The sequence below is a fragment of the Molothrus ater genome, chromosome 1 (assembly GCF_012460135.2).
Source record: "Molothrus ater isolate BHLD 08-10-18 breed brown headed cowbird chromosome 1, BPBGC_Mater_1.1, whole genome shotgun sequence".
Taxonomy (NCBI): domain Eukaryota; kingdom Metazoa; phylum Chordata; class Aves; order Passeriformes; family Icteridae; genus Molothrus; species Molothrus ater.
The window spans coordinates 129,481,484-129,497,819 of record NC_050478.2 but is presented as its reverse complement, the minus strand read 5'-3'; positions in this window follow the sequence as shown (position 1 = coordinate 129,497,819).

The following is a 16,336-nucleotide window of genomic DNA, read 5'->3' as shown; positions in this document are numbered from 1 at the left end:
CAGCCCAGGGCCGGGAGCACAGAGGTCACATTACCATTCTGCCACTCCAAGGGAGTCCCACCTGGCAGCACCCTACCCTCATTGCCACCTCTCTACTCAGGAATCATGAGGGAAAAACACAAGCATGATTCAAGGTTTCAAGCTACTTCTAAGCAGTTTGAGTTCTCCAAGAACACTGTGCAGCATACTAGTAGGCAGATTAATTTGAGGATCTTCAAGAAAGGATGTTAGAGGAAATAAAATCTCAGTTCCATCTAGAATAGTCACATTAAGTATGACTGTTTGACACTTAAACCAGCAGTTTCCTCAGCTGCCTTTTTTAAAGGCATTATTTTATCTTATTTGATTCTACCGAACTAGAAGCACAGCTTCACATCATGGGGGATGAAGTCACTACTTATCTCCAACTTTTGATAACTTTTAGTTTCAAAAGGGCATGTATTAATAGAACAAGGGAGAATGGATTTAAACTGAGGGTGGGTTTAGATTAGATATTAGGCCAAAAATCTTTACTGTGAGGGTATTGAGATGCTGGAACAGCTTGCCCAGAGAAGATGTGGATGCCTGATCCCTGCATGTGTTTAAGAACAGGGTGGAGAGGGCTCTCAGCAATCTGGTGTAGCAGAAGGTGCCCCCACTCATGGCATGGCGATTGGAACTATATGATCTTTAAGGTCCCTTCCAACCCAAACCATTCTATAATTCTGTGATTCCCTTAGTAAGGTTATGACACAGCAAATCAAAACCAAGAATCATCTTAAGGTGTTGTGTTTGGGGATTCCCCTCCCCCCCCTTCATTTTGTCACCTGCTTTTAACCCAGAAGGCAGAACTGTCCATGCCAGAAACTCCCCACATTGTTCAGTGTTACAAATATTTGCGTTTAGCCTCTTATCAGTGAAGCATTGTTGAGACCAAAGAAAATTACTGACATAGAACAAAAGGAGGAAACAGTGCAGTTTGTAAGGCAGGAGAAGACAGAGTTAAGTGAAGAAGTACAAATACAGACATGTCCCTAAAATAACACAATAGAATCCAGCATAAGTTTAATACAAATACAATAGAAAAAGCATCCATTCAGTAAGTGCACATGGCAATTCTAACATCTTCCAAAATGGACGGAAATTTCTTTTAAAATGAATTTGCAGCAAAAGCTCAGATTTTTTCCCAAGCAACTATTTTAGTTTTGGAAAGAGGACTAAAGGCTTATCTACTCAAAACATGCACCAACATAAAGAAACCTTGTGTTTTGGCAATAGTAGATGTTCAGTAGAACTATTCGTGTTTCTTACACTTTTTGTCCAGAATTTCAGGAAACATACCATGTAATTTGAATTGGACACTTTCTTGTATCCCTTCATATTGTTTGAATATCCCCTTAACAGTGTTACTATTACATGTAGTAAAATCTCCTGAAATATCTAGAACTGCTGTCTACTACCCACTAGTCTGTCCCAGTAGCTTGAAGCACAGCTCAATCATTAACATAGGAATACACAATAATACAGAAGCTGGTAAGGCATTTTCTTTGGTCTTTGGGTTTCAGTTTTGATGAAAAAAAAGAAAAGTTTTCATAAAGAAAGAAAAACAGAAACAAACAATAAACCAAAATAGAAACAAACAGAAAAACCTCAAAAAATATATATGTTATATAGCAAGAAAGATATCTAGATATCTTTTTTTTCCACCCATTTTTCCTTTAGAGAACTTAAGTTAAGTGATTTTGTTTTAACATGAGTCAACCAACCTGAGTCCTCAGCAAGCTCTTAGTGGATCTGTTGCTCACCTAAGAAGCGTGGACCATAAAAGGAGAAAGGATGGGAATGAGGTCCTTATTACAACATATTTGAGAAGAACAGCAGGTCAGGAGACTGAACTGTATCTTAACATTGAAACAAAAATAAAACAGACATCCTTGAGTTAAAATTCTTCAGAGCTTTCTATGCTAGAAACCTTCCTCCTTGGCCAGCATATAACACAAGTCTGAAAGTATAGGAACTTCCCATAGGAAATTCAGATGAAATTCAGTTCTGTGTCCAGCTGCACTTTTGAAATAGAAATTAAATAAATAAGAAACACAACCTAGTTTGATATGAACAAATAACATTTTTAGAGCAGTGCTAAAATCTTAGCTACTCAGTCTTCTGTTTGTGTACATACACATCCAAACACATTTGTGAGCTACTGAGAGGAGAGGAATGTTCCAAATGTGCATTCCTCCACTGCTTGCACAAACGGTGTGATGCAAGGTCAGGGGAGCAGAGATCGTGTGGTCAGAGAGGGAGGCTCTAGTGAAGGAAATGCAGCCTGTGAACAGAACAGCTTTGATTCTGGTTACACCTGCAGATTTCTGGGTCACATTTTACTTTCATTTCAAATACCATACACACCACAACTCTCTTGTGGTATTCAATCCTTGTCCTCATGCTTGCTTTTCAGAAAGAAAACCACCTTATACCAGAGTCCTTTGGTAAAGAACCACATAAGAATGCTACTTTTTGCCTGTTATCAGGCTCTGCTCTGTTGTATTTGCTCAAGTACTCAACTTTTCATCAATCCTTTCATCAACACCTGAATCCTTTTCCTCATGTTAGAGCCTGCTGTTCAGCACAGACTGGAAAAAGTTAGCCTCCTAGATTCCCAACTCCACACTTCTGCTGCTTCAAGGAAATGTGTCTCAATTCTATTCATAAGTGCATAATGACTGGCTGTCCTCACATTTGCATCCTCAATACTCCACATTATTGCATGGATGCCCAACACAAGCAGACCACAATCTCAGGTTGCATTCAAGGATGCCAGTGTGTTGCATGAAAATGAGACTGATCGGGATATGTGTACCTGCTCATACTGTCTTTCTCCTGATGAAAAAGGAGAAGACACAACACAGTCACAAGGTCTCCTCTTGTTTGTGGCTTCTTGCAAGAACCACAGCATTTGTCTTTAGGAGCTGGAGGTAGTAAGGGATAGACTGAATCAGTCTCTCCAGCTTGGTCATTGTTCAAGTTTTTAGAGTCTGAAAGCGTGGAAGGGCAAGGGTGTTAGGGGGTAGATCATTCAACTCTGTGTTCAACTTTACTACATGATAGTGTTGGTAAACACTTTAGCAATGTTTGTTTTGAGCAAAACATCCATTCTGTCAAGCTGTCTCCCATTGTGTTGGGTGTCCTGCCGTCCCCTGACAGCTCCTCCTGTGAGATAAGTTACTGGGCAACAGCCAGAGTATGCCTGCTGTAACCTCTGCAGCAGGAAAAGGTGGTGCCAAGCAAAAACAGGCACCTGGAAAGCTGGGTTAGCCTGCATGGGCTTCTTCCAAACTTGAGTTGGCCCTGTTAGGTTAGGATGTGGTCAGGGGATGCAGCTGGTTGGTGTGTGCTGAGTGCAGACACACGTCATGTTCAATAAGTCCAGCAGCTGCAGTAAAGCCATGGTCCTTGCACAGCACTCCCACTCCAGCACACACTTCACACCCCCATTCAGAACAAACACAGGACAAGGACCAAAAAAGTCTTAAATTGAGTGTGATTTTCCCCTTTGCATATTGTATTTTAGTCAGTGACACATACAAATCCCTTCATGTAGAAGATTAAATACTGCTGTTTAAGGCAAACCAAGAAAATGAAGTAAGTACTGACTTATTCTCTTAGGTAAGTATTAACTTCTCTCTCATAATGAAAGATAGACATGAAGATGAAAAAAAGTCAGCAATAGAATTTTTAGGAAAAAGTATCCCAACCCTAGCAGGTTCATTCACCTCTAGTTTCCCATGTTTTCATTCAATGAAAAATGAAGGTTTCTACTATAAAAGCTGCACTGGTTTGACCTACAGACATATCTGTGCTCAATAAAGTGCTGTGGTGGCAGAAAAGTGACTGCTTCCCATTCATCAGCACCTACAGTGCAGTCCCTCTGCCTCTTCTCCCATATCAGCTGCCAGGTTGCTTGCACAGGTGTGTGCTAACTTGTTTCAGATTGCCAAGACTGACTACTCAAGGCCAGTCCATGCCCTTGCCAGAAAAGGAACATACTTTTTCATATTTTTAATGATTTTTATTCATTAGTCATCCCTCTTGCAATATGAGATGAGCAAGTTTGGGGTAATGCTTGGTTTTAACACTAACTATCAGTAACACAGAAGCATTCACTATGTATTCCCTCCTGAGAAACATGTAGGACACTAAGTGCTGCCTGCACATCTTCCACAATGGGGAAGAAAAGAACAGCACAGAGGTGCATTAAGAATGAACTTTACTCTGTCTTTCAATACTGTTGGAGAAATTTTGTTACTCTGCCATAAAACATCTCTCAAGTAACAGTATGCTAATAAATACTAGAACATGTACAACAAGGACAGTTTGCTGGATGAGATTCTTTAATAGCTAAAATGAATATTTATTCAAGTGTCAGTTGCACCAATAAAAGGCACTGTGCACAGGTAATGACAATTAATGCACTCTTGTCTTTCACAGAGTTATTTGATCTCTATTTGGAGATTGTTTTTTACCATAATGGAAAAACACACAAAGCACTACTGCCATTTGTATTTTGAAGCAGCATTTATGTAAGCACAACCATGTTAAGCTTTAATTGTATGCAAATAAAGCTGCAGAACTACTGTCTTTGCCAACCAGGAAGCCTAAACATAGCTTATTAAAATCTATTGTATTGTGGAACAGAAATTTGGGTTCATTTTTTTGTCTTGAGAATGTGCTGATCTTGCACCAATATTTAAGGAATAATTCTGCGCCTATCTTGACCTCTACAAAGTACTGACTGCTTTTGGTAGCACAGTCATTACATGCCTTTATAAGCATACACAGGTGTACATAACCTGTAAAATTAGTACTGCACATGTACTTATCAAGTCACCCCTCCTCACCAAAAGGACCTGGTTTAGAGAAAAAAACTAAAATATACATTTTTTCTGCTGGTGCATTAAGAGAAATCCACAATGTTGTCATGTCCAAAGACATCTTTAAACCCTGGAAACTGATATTTTTAAGAATTATTTCCTGCCAGAACTTTGTAGAAGAAAAGTCAGTTGGCAGTGTTTGACAGCATATTGCAGGCAATCCTGATGGATTTAACTTTCTTTAGCAGCCCAGTTGTCAGTCTCATCAAGACTAATTAAGACAGCAGTAATTACTGGGAGTCATCTGCAGGGCTATAGCAGGCATTGGATCAGAACTAAAAAGACTGATCTTACAACAGAAGTCATTCACTGTCTTTAGCACTCCAGTTGGTCTGAATTTAAGAGACTGTAAATAAACAGTATCTTTTTATTTACAAAGTATGCAGGAAAAACCTTTCTAGAATTTGCTAGGAATACTTATTCATATCATTTTCTATAGCCCTCCTGAACTCCCCTTACATACCTTAGTCACACATAGCAAGTGAAGAGCTCTTGAGACACAAACTTCTTATTTGGTCCTTCAAAGCACGCCCACTTCCCAGAACAGCTCACTTCAAGCAAGGTTACCCCAGCACACCAAGCACTTCCCAGAAAACCAAAACAGCATTCCCTCTCTAAATTACTGTGGAGTCAGACATACTGCACCCACCTGCTCCAAAACACCACTATTCTCATTAGAACCACAGCAATGTGAAAGGAGGAATGGAAAAGGAACGTACAACAACTTGCAACAGTCAGACAGAAGCACAAGTTACCAAGGCTCCAAGCCTGCCAAAGAAAGATCACACATGCCATGGACCACATTTAAATGCATTTGAAAGTCACCTAGGCTACAACAACCCAAATATGTGCCAGATTCTGCCCATCACTACAATTGCAAGATAAGAGAACACGACATTTTCCCAGCAGTCATCAGTACACTCATCAGTGCAAACCACTGACACTATCAAAAAGCATTTACAATTGCAAAGTCCAAGAATGTGTGTAATCCCTCTATTGAGCTCTCACAAAGACTTTCCTGTGAACTGTTTAGAGGCAAAAGATTCATCAGATATGCCACAGAATATAAAAACAAAGCATGCAGTTCTTTCCATGTGAGAAACAAGTTTGTACATGGGGAAAAAAAACAATAGAAATATTATTATTATTGCCACCCAGGCTTCACAGAGAGCACTCTGTCATTGGAACTCACTGCTTTACAAGGCAGACTGTTACTCTAAGAACACAAGGAAAGGAAGAGAGCAAAGGAGCCTGGGAGGTAGGATAATATTTCAACTTTCATATAACAAACTATTTGGTTGAAAAATTCAAACTTACCTGCTGTAGCTTTCAAAAAAAATTATGAAGGCATCACTATTTTTAATATTTGAATCCAAAGTAACTGAAAAACAAGTGGAAAATGGGGAGGGAGGAAATGTAGCCAACAGATGAAAAACATGGCCAGTGTCTCAAAACATGACTTGTGACTAAATAGTCAGTGTTACTTTAATCATCCTTTGGTTTCTGCCCAGCTGCCTTTATCAGTCTGTTAAATAACTGAAACTATGAGCAGGGCAAAATACATGGAATGCTGCTTTTCTCCCAAAGCAAGACCTCAGTAAGGTTCTTGGCCATGTAACTCACGGTCACTCAAGGCCAGTAGCTTTAAAAGAAATGAATACTCAAGTGAAAAAAGAATAACCACTAAGTACAACTTTAAACACTAACCCTGAGCTTCTGTTTTGTAAGTCTTGGCACAAAATATCTGAAGCCAGAGGCTGCAAAACCTCTTTAAATTCATCTACCTGCACACCCATCCTTTCAGGCAGTTGAAATGGATTCTTCTGTTTTTCTTGGCTTATATGAAACTCACAAGACCTATTCTAGGAATCCTGCAAACCTGTCCTAGAACACAGCACACTGAGATGTAATTTTTCTACAATCTCTTCCTATAATTCTCACAAGTCTTCTTGGAAACTCTTGAAGGGAGGTCGTCCATGTTACTCTTCTACCTGCCCAAGTGCCTGTTATTTTTGCCTCTGTCTCCTACCCACTGGGTGCCATATCAGCTCTGGCAGCTGTGGAGCAGAACCACGAAGGGTGGTTCCACTCATTGATCCAGAGGGACAGAGAATGGGCAGACAACAGGCTGTTCAGAGTGAAACTGCACTTTTACATTTTGGGAAACCAGCAGAAAAGGCATTTGCTTCAGAAATTAGAGAAATACGATACCCAGATGTTCTGAACCCGGTGAACCAACAGCCAGAACAAGGCTGCAATGTTTAGCATTTTAGATACACCCTAACTCATCTCAGTAAGAAAGGTAGAGCACCCTGCAGTCAATATTGTAGGCATATCCTTGAAGGTTTAAGCCCTACATGTGAAAGTTGATCAGGTTGTTATAGCCAGGCTTACCATTCTGAAGATACTGCTCCAGCTGTGACTGCCTCTCTCTCATCTGCCATTGGTTTGGTCATTGTCAGATAAAACTCTGGATGGAAGGCAGGCACAGCGCTCCCAAAATGCTCCTCAGCTGCTAAACAGACAAAGGAAAGCTAAATGAAAATGAGGAAGTATTCATAGTTTCCAAGGAGCTTTCAGTGCTCTCTTGTTTTGACAGCAAGACATAATGTCCTGCAAAAGGCACAGGGCACCCATCCAGAACCTCCCTGATGGACCTCAGGGCCCACAGCAAAGGCAGAGCCTTTTTCAGGGCAGCCACCCAGAAGACAGCCCAAGTGAGCAGCCTCTTTTGATGTGGGATCCCCATTTTTTACAATCTTACCACCTCTGAGCTCCTGCTCCAAGCCACAAAACCTAATATTATATTAACCTTATCAGCTAGGTCTTACACACAAACAAATTCTGATTACAGATGTCTTCTCTTTCCAGCATGTCCATACAGGATTTCTTTGTTCTGTACCCACAGAACTATTGTTTCGTGAGCTGGTAACTTCTGTCCTTGACTTGTGCTACTTAAGAGGCTTTTACTCTTTTGCCTGTGCAAGGTGATAAAAGTTATTGGCTCATCTAATATTGAAAAGGGAAAAAATGACACAAAGCCCAACCAAACCAAACCAAGACAAACAAACAACAAAACACCAAAAAAAAAAACCAAAACCCCAAAATCTTTAATGAACACAAATTATCTGAAAGTTTGATTTCAGTTCCTCCAGCTATTACAGCTGGACATAATGCCTCTGTACAATAATATGGACATAATGTCTCTGTACAAATCTTACATCATCTATAAACAGACCTGGAAGTCCTAGAAAACCACAATTACACTATTTTACAACTGACATACGATGGCTCCAATAGGTTTGGACAATATTTGGTCACTTGAAAATATAAACATTCTCTACTACAAGCAAACACTCTCAATAGAAGGATAAGCTATGTTTACTTTCTCAAAATGCACATTACTAAACACAGCAAAATACAGCAAGTTTGCCTGGAAACATTTTTTAACCTAAATCAAAACAATGTGTCATCTGATCAGTAAAATGAGACTCCCTACAGAATGCTGAGACATTACCACTAATTAAATTTATGCACCAGTATTCAACTCTGCAATTAGTATCATGAAATCATGTGAAAGATGACATTTTCCCCTCTGGCCCTTGCTGCCTAAGTCTTTCACATGACTCCAGCAACTGAAGTATGAAGGAAAAAAGTTTATTACTGCAAGAATTAGCAATACCTTTCCTTTTTGTTAGCTAAAACCAGGAGTGAAGCTTAGAATCACAACTCCATTTTCCCTATGCTGGCAACACAGCAGCCTTTCCAAGGGCTTGATTGTTACATATGATGTGTGAAGTGCTCAGAGACACACAGCATAAAAGGGTTAGATAACATGACATGCTTTGGTTTAATGTGAAGCTAACTGCAATAGTGAGTGTAGAGTGGTTTTTATCTTCAAAGCCCTTCACATACATGATTTTCCTCCAGGGAAAACTTATCTCTGCTCTACAGGCAGGCAAACTGAGGAGACAGAGCAAGAAAATTTGGCAGGAGTCTGACAACCAGGTGGTCCTCTCTCTTCCCTCTGTGCTCAGGCCATGCCTCACCTACAGAAAGTGGTGCTGTCTGTTATCATCACTTCACACAAACTGAGACTCTGGCCTACTTAAAAAAATAATTAATTAATCTCAGTGCCAGCTGCTGGGTAAGTTTCTTGAAATGCAATCATGTGTCCTCAGGATCTGGGCTACAGAGAAGAGAAACTTCTTACAACCAATTATATTTTTTCACATCCCAAAGAATTAAAGGAAAATGCCCATAAATTTTAAGTGTGTATTTGTGTATGGTGCTGAAAACCCAGATAGGATGTTCTAACCTGGTGGAAGAGGTATTTAGTCATCATCCAAGATTTCCACCTAAAATAGATAGAGTAGCTTCCCTAAATATGACAATTTTAAGCTCTAAAAGCTATTATCTTCAAAAAGAGGAGTAAAGACACAGGCCATAGTTGGTGCTGTTTCTTTTTCATCTTTCTGCATCTTTCCCCTCCTAAGCAGAAGATATCATCAGTTTCAAAGTGTAGTTGACAAAATCTGCTAGTTAGTGTAGTCACACAGGTTTGCCTTTTGGTGTTAGTCCTGCCTATGCTGTCTAGGTCATGCTGGTGATGTGCAGAGCTTGAAGTCAAACAAAATAACAGAAACAAAAGTGTCAAATTGTTAAGAAGCTGCAAAACTGAAAAGCCAAATGCAAACATCACAACATCACAAAGGCAGAAATCGGGAAGGGCCTGGAAATCCAGTGACATTTTTAAAGCACAAACCATTGTCCAGACAATCTTGATCCCACTCTAGAAACTTCTGTAACTTAGACTTGCACGAGAGCCTTACCTCTCCATAAGCAGAATAAATCCTCAGAGCTCTATTAGGGGATGCTCTGGTCAGTGTGCAATCCCCAGAGAACTCTCAGGACAGAGCACAACTACAGCACAGAGCAGTGCCTGGCTGTCCTTGGGTAAATCTAGGGCCAAAGCTTAGGTCCTTCAAATGCATGTCCATCTGGCATTGACACTCCAGCTGAAGGTGTTCACAGTCGTTTGCAGAGAATGGCTGCACAAATCTCAGCTCAGCAAGTACAAACAGCCCAACATGAGTTGGATTCATCCCAAGCAAAGGGAGACTGGTTCTTCAGCTCTCCTTCCCACTGCTAATAATAAAATATCAAAACAGAAGAGAAAAAGAAAATTGGATTGCTAGAGGAATCAAATGCACTACCTCCTAAAGGAAGAGGCAATGGTGAGAACACAGAGCCACCTCTGGACTCTCTTAGAGTCCATACAAAGCCCCTTCTCCCAGAGGAAGGGGAAGGCTGTAAATCCTCATACCAAGACAGAAACCTTCTGTTAATCCACAGGCAAGTGCCTGAGGAAGAGGAGAAGGGCTAAAGTTGTACCACTCTCCTCAGCATTTCTGCCAGCCCTCCCTAAGCAACTCACTTTAAGCAAGATCTCTTTTAATATATCATTATTGGTTGATCACACTTCCCTCTATATGATTTCCCTTGGGTACTCAGTTTAAACCTGACAAATCCCTTGGCAGGTGAGGCACCAAGGGGTAAGTTGCTCACAGTCAGTATCTGCACCTCCCCAGTCTCCAATGCATCCAAACCATTGCAGGCTCCATCACCACACAGTGCCTCTGGACAGCTGCTCCCTTCAGACTGTCCTTTTCAGGAGAACAACTGCTCTGGGAGACAGCAAGGAAGCACGGACTGGGAGTGTCAAACAACAGAAGCACTCTCAGACTAAAAGGTGATAGGAAACAGGGAAATGCATGGCAAAAGAAAAGGGGCAGGTAAGGCAGAGCCACAAACAAGAATTATGTGTCCTTTGCATCACAAGTCAGGAGAAGAGCTTGTAGAGGTGGAATAGGAGAGCTTTGAAGATTGCTGCCCTGAAAGAGGCACAATTAGTTTAGCAGCTTGTTTGGGATACAGAAAGACAGGGTCAACTGAAGAGGCATTTAAAAGATAGTTTATTGCAACAGTCAGTCTCATGGAAGGGTGAGACTATAAGGTTGTTACATTCAAAGCCATCATATTAGAAGCTGTACATCAAAAGCCGTTCTAATTCCACTTACAATGTCTTTTATAAATTTCTTATCCAATCAGCTACTTCCACAAAGCTCACTAGCATCTTCATAATCAATTCTTATTGCTACATTTTACAGGATTTGCTGCAATGTATCTTCTTCTGTCCAATCAACTCTACAGAAACTTTATGCTGTATCTTCTACTTTTTACCAACTCTACAAGTTCTATGGTTAAACTTTAAAATCTTCTACTATCTTGCTTAATGTATTTATTTGCTTACATGAGGCATATTTCTACTTGCTTAAAACATATTTCTGCTTAAACGACAAATCTTTATTCTTATTTCGTGTCTGTTTCACTATTATACTAAAGCTTCAAGCCTTCTCCAAGGTCTTAGGTCAAACACTGTATCCATCTCTATCTCTGCGCTTGGATGTTGGAGGCCTTGGGAGCTCTCTGTGCTTGCATTTCCCACATCAGCTCACCTGAGAGATGCCAGAGACAGATCCTCCAAAGCAGCATTCAAGAAATACCCTCAAGTACAGCAGTGCAGAAATTCATCCATGAGGGAAGTTTATTTCTAATTTACATTCTTTGCATCACAGAATTGTTGCATCTGTGGCACACAGTGGTCATGATATGTGATCTGGCCACATGTGGTGAAAATTACTTTATCCTGGAGTAAGGCTTCTCATACTTGTGCATTTTTCTACATTAACAGAGTATTTCAAGCAAAATAAGCAGAACAGAATATAATAATTATAGACAAGCAACCTCACAGAAGAATAGGAAGTAAATTAAGAGACAGCAGCATAGTTACAAACTTCAAAACCAAGTGCAGGAGCTACCAACAGCAGGAATGAAGGAATTGAAAACAAAAATCAACTAACAAGTTCTAAGACCAGCAGGAGGCAAACTCTCAGTTACCAGGGATGCAGAGAAGGGAAGAATTTTGCTGAGAGCACTAATGATGTTAAAACCTGTTGAGCTAGAAACAGTAGGCCTTTTAAAAATGGAAGCAAATGCATAAGCTGATTTATTAGTTCAGATAGGTTATCCAAAATGCTCCATTAACCAAAGCAAAATACTACTGTGAGAGGTCCCACAGGGAACAGAATTGCAGAGCTGCAACTCCAAGGGCACACCTTAGCAAACATTGCTTCTCATGGCAGCCCTGCTGCGACTCATCTACCTTTTAACTGTGCTTCTCCAGCTGTTTGTGCAGTCACACAGAGTTGGGAGAGATGGATTGATACCCATCCAGGTTTACTGGCTGAAAAACTGCTTCAGAGTGCTCCTGTCACTGTAACCAAGAGCACAGCAAGGAAATTGCCGAGAGAAGCACCTACCTAAGCCACCAGCATAAATGTTCATCAAAAAGGGCCCTGAAATAGGGCTGGTGAGGTAAAATTATGCTGCTCAGAAAGGATAATAGTGTGCACCAGACTTACAGAAAAGCCAGAAGAGATTTTGCTTGGAGCCAAGGACTGGCAAAGGCCAGCCAGAGAGCAAAGAGAAGGCTAACAAAGAGAAGGCTGACAGACACTCTGCTTTCACAGAAAAGCTCAGCATCACATGCTCCCCTTCACTTTTCTAAGAAATCCAGAGGAAGGATAGAGGGCAAAAGGACAGAGGCAACTCAACAAGGAATGAAGCAAAAGTAGCAATCAACAGGAAGATTCACCCTGAGATCATCCACTTCTGTTGCCTAGGGCCATACATTATTCTCTGAGGCTCACTGTTCCTTGGAATACTTCAAGCCTGTGTTCCAGCTGTCTTGTAACTCAGTGTGGAAAGGATCACTCCTGAGGTATTGACTTAGGTAATTCAAGATCCAACACTTGGTTAACCCCCAGCTAGTCAAAAAAAATCCTGCAATCAACTCTGCAATTTGCCTGGATTGACCTCCACAAACTTTCCAGAGTTGTTCATGGGATTAATGACCAAAATTGAGCAGCTGCACCTCTCTCCCAGAGGCCAAGGAAAAGAGGCACTTGGAGCCAACAGCTGCTGCTGCTTGGCCAGTGTTTCCCATTCAGCTGGCTTACCATACCCTTCTGCCACAAGCCCTGGCTTTTTTTCCCGTTTTGCCTCTCAGCGGCTGCTGGATTTCACTTTGCAAACGCGTGCTCCACAAGCAGCGCTCTGCCCCTCCGACAGGACAGCGTCAGGAGAACCAGGCGGAGTGAGGGCCAGGTGGGAGGGCAGGGCTGGGGGCGGCACCAGGCGCACCTCACCTGCTCGGAGCTGCGGCCGTGCCGCGCCCTGCGGAGCAGGAGCCGATCCCAGCACACCGGGCCCGGCGGGGCCAAGCAGCAGCACCGCGCCCTAAGACCGGGCCCTCAGACCGGGCACCGTCAGACCAGGTCCTCCGACCGGGGCCTCCAACCGGGCCCTGAGACCGCTGCCTCAAACCGCACCCTCAAACATCTCCCTCAGACCAAGGCCTCAAACATCTCCCTCAGACCAAGGCCTCAAACATCTCCCTCAGACCAAGGCCTCAAATATCTCCCTCAGACCGGGCCCCTCAGACCGGGCCCCTCAGACCGGGCCCACGGGGTGACACGAGTCCTGAAGTGCCAGGGCCGGGCAGGCAGGGAATTCAGAGTAGCTCGAGGAAAGAGCCTACAAAGTGGTAATTTATTATGAAGTGACAGTAATTCACTATTTCTCAAGGAACATGGACTAGCAACCTTCTGGCAAAAGGGGTACACACACATCAGGTTTGTTAAGAAAGCTAAATCCTTTTTTTACTGGAGGTCAAGTGTAGTTAAAATGGTATATCTATCTCTGGCCTGAGACTTTTGTTTATGGCTAATTCTCCGACAATAAGTGTGATTTATTTTTGTTGTTTTTCACAGCTTCCTTTCGTGTGTTTCTGGTAACCTTTGAGGGAAAGGCACTGTAGGGCTCAGTCTTCTCATGTGAAAGTCCTTATAGACTTAGACAAGCAGCACTGCTGGAGATGTGGAATGAGCTCATTAACAGGGAAATGATGCCACTGCAACACCTGCCCTGCAACTGAGGGCCTGATGTGAGCATGTTATGCTGGCCTCAAGAAAAGGCCCTTTTTCAGAGGAAGAAAATTGCTTTGCAAAGGCTGTGATTGACTGGATGACCTGGAGAAAACCTCTTTCCAGTAAAATAAGGCTTAAACATATTTTTCAATAACCAGGACTAACTGTGGGCATTGTGAATGAAGTGGAGAAGAGTAAGTAAAATAAAATTGTATAATGTGTTTGAAAACTTGATTTGTTTTTACTTTTCATCTGTGCAGCCAAATGTAACCAGTCCAGTAACTTCAGGAGCACGCCCACAACAATCCTCTTACAAAGCCAACTTTGTAGCCTTGGTGTCACAGTTGCTCTGGTGTACCTGAGAGATGAGGCTCCCCACACCCTGAGGAGCTCTGGAAGAGCTTTTCTTCCACTCCTGAGCAAGGCTGCTGTGTGTATCCTTGTTTGTACCCCAAGACATTTTGCCAGTCCATATCTCCACTTTTGCAACCTGGGAGGTTAAGGACCTGCAGAAGGAGTTCAGTGGAAAAATGTGAGGTATAGGAAGAGAGAGGAAAGATCTATACTCCAGGTCACATGAATTTTCTACTTTTGTCATTCTAGGTTGCTGGTCTCTTCTTATCTGCCTAAATCTGGTTCCTGAAAACTATAGGAGGGGAAAATGAGCTAATTTTGGTGGTGTCCTGATTGCAGGGTTGGGACATGGTGTGGCTCTGTTGCTGTTCTATACCACCCACATGTCACTGCTGGGGACACGGTTTTGGGGGGAAGCAAAGGTGAGTGTGTCACCAAAACTGCAGGAAAAACAGAAACTCTCCAACAACATCTTTTCAGTGTTAGAGAATGAGTATTACATTATTCTGGCCAGGATGTGCAATAGAAATAATTTCATCCACACATGCCTGGGTTCTGCACTGAAAATCACTCCATCACACATAGTTCTTTACCAGACTTTTCACATATTTATACATGAAAACCCAAAGAAATTCCCATTCATTGGTCCTAACGTATACAATTCTCAGCAATCGCCTCTTGGTTATTGATCCCTTTGCCTTTGATGTTAATAAAATGATGGTCCTCATTCTGTGGCTCTCTTTATCAATCTTTTCCCAGACCAGGTGTCTCTGACCACACCACGGGGTGATGTTGGTTAACATTCATCTCCTGTGTATCTTGTGGCTACTCCCAAACTGTAGATAAGCTCATCAGGCCTCACCTCACCCAGCACTGGTGAACAGAGTTGTTTGAAGAGAAACTTCAATTCTCCTTTTCCTAGGGCGAACAATCCCCTGACTAAAGTTACATAAAAAAATTTTAGAAGTTGTATCATGTCCAACAAGTGCACCAGTTCTGCCTCCCTCTCCCCAGTGGGAAGGCTGTTGGCATCAGTCCTGAGGAGCCATCCTCTGCCATTGCTGTCTATCCCCTCCTTTTTTCTCCAAGACACAGCTACAGGTGGCAAATCTCTAGCAGTAGAAAGGGACAGGATTAAGTAAGCTTCCATTCACAGACATGACGACATAATATGCTTGGGGCCCACCTTTTGAAGTGTAATCTCTGTTTGATATCATCTGCTGACTTCAGGTTTAACCTAGAACACATGTAACCCAAGGTCCCAGTTACTGAAATGTGACACAGCCATTTAGCCTGCCCAGGGCATCAGTTTGGGTTTTTGAATGCTCAGGTATCACATGATATATTTTAAAATGTGCTCAGAGCTATAAAAAAGAATAGACATCTGGCCAGCTACAGCCAGTTGGAACATGACAGGATTAGGGATGTTTCCTTAGCAGGTGACATGGGAAATAGGAAACCATTTGGCAGATGTACTGCCCTTAGTACTTCATGGACAAAAGGGCCATTATGGTGACCTAGCTTGTAATTTTTTTTTCTTAATGATTACTTTCAATCCCAATACAAGTGAGAAATCTAAATCTCAAATTACTTTTTTGAAAATATTCTTCCTTTGCTCTTGTTGCCCAAGTTCTAACCACATCTGCACCTTGTGTTCTTAGTGTAGTTGGAAACATTTGTTTTAAATTTGAATTCACTTCAAATGCAATATCCTAAGGATTTGTCGCCCCTCCAGCTGCATTTTCATTTCCATACAGCTACTCTTTCTCATTGACCATGTAGAAGAAAAGTGAGAGTAAAAGCTTTTTCAGTGAGGTAGTCATACCACAGGGACACACATATAATTACAAAAGTCTAGGGAGAATTGTGGTCCCAAGGACTGCAGCTCTCTCTAGCATATTAGTGTGGCCACAACTCCTAAACCTATTAAAAAAATACAAATTGTATTGTAAAAAATACAAATTGTAAGTTGTTTTAGATTTTTTTTTCCGGTTATCCCAAGCACAAATATGTCTACTAGAT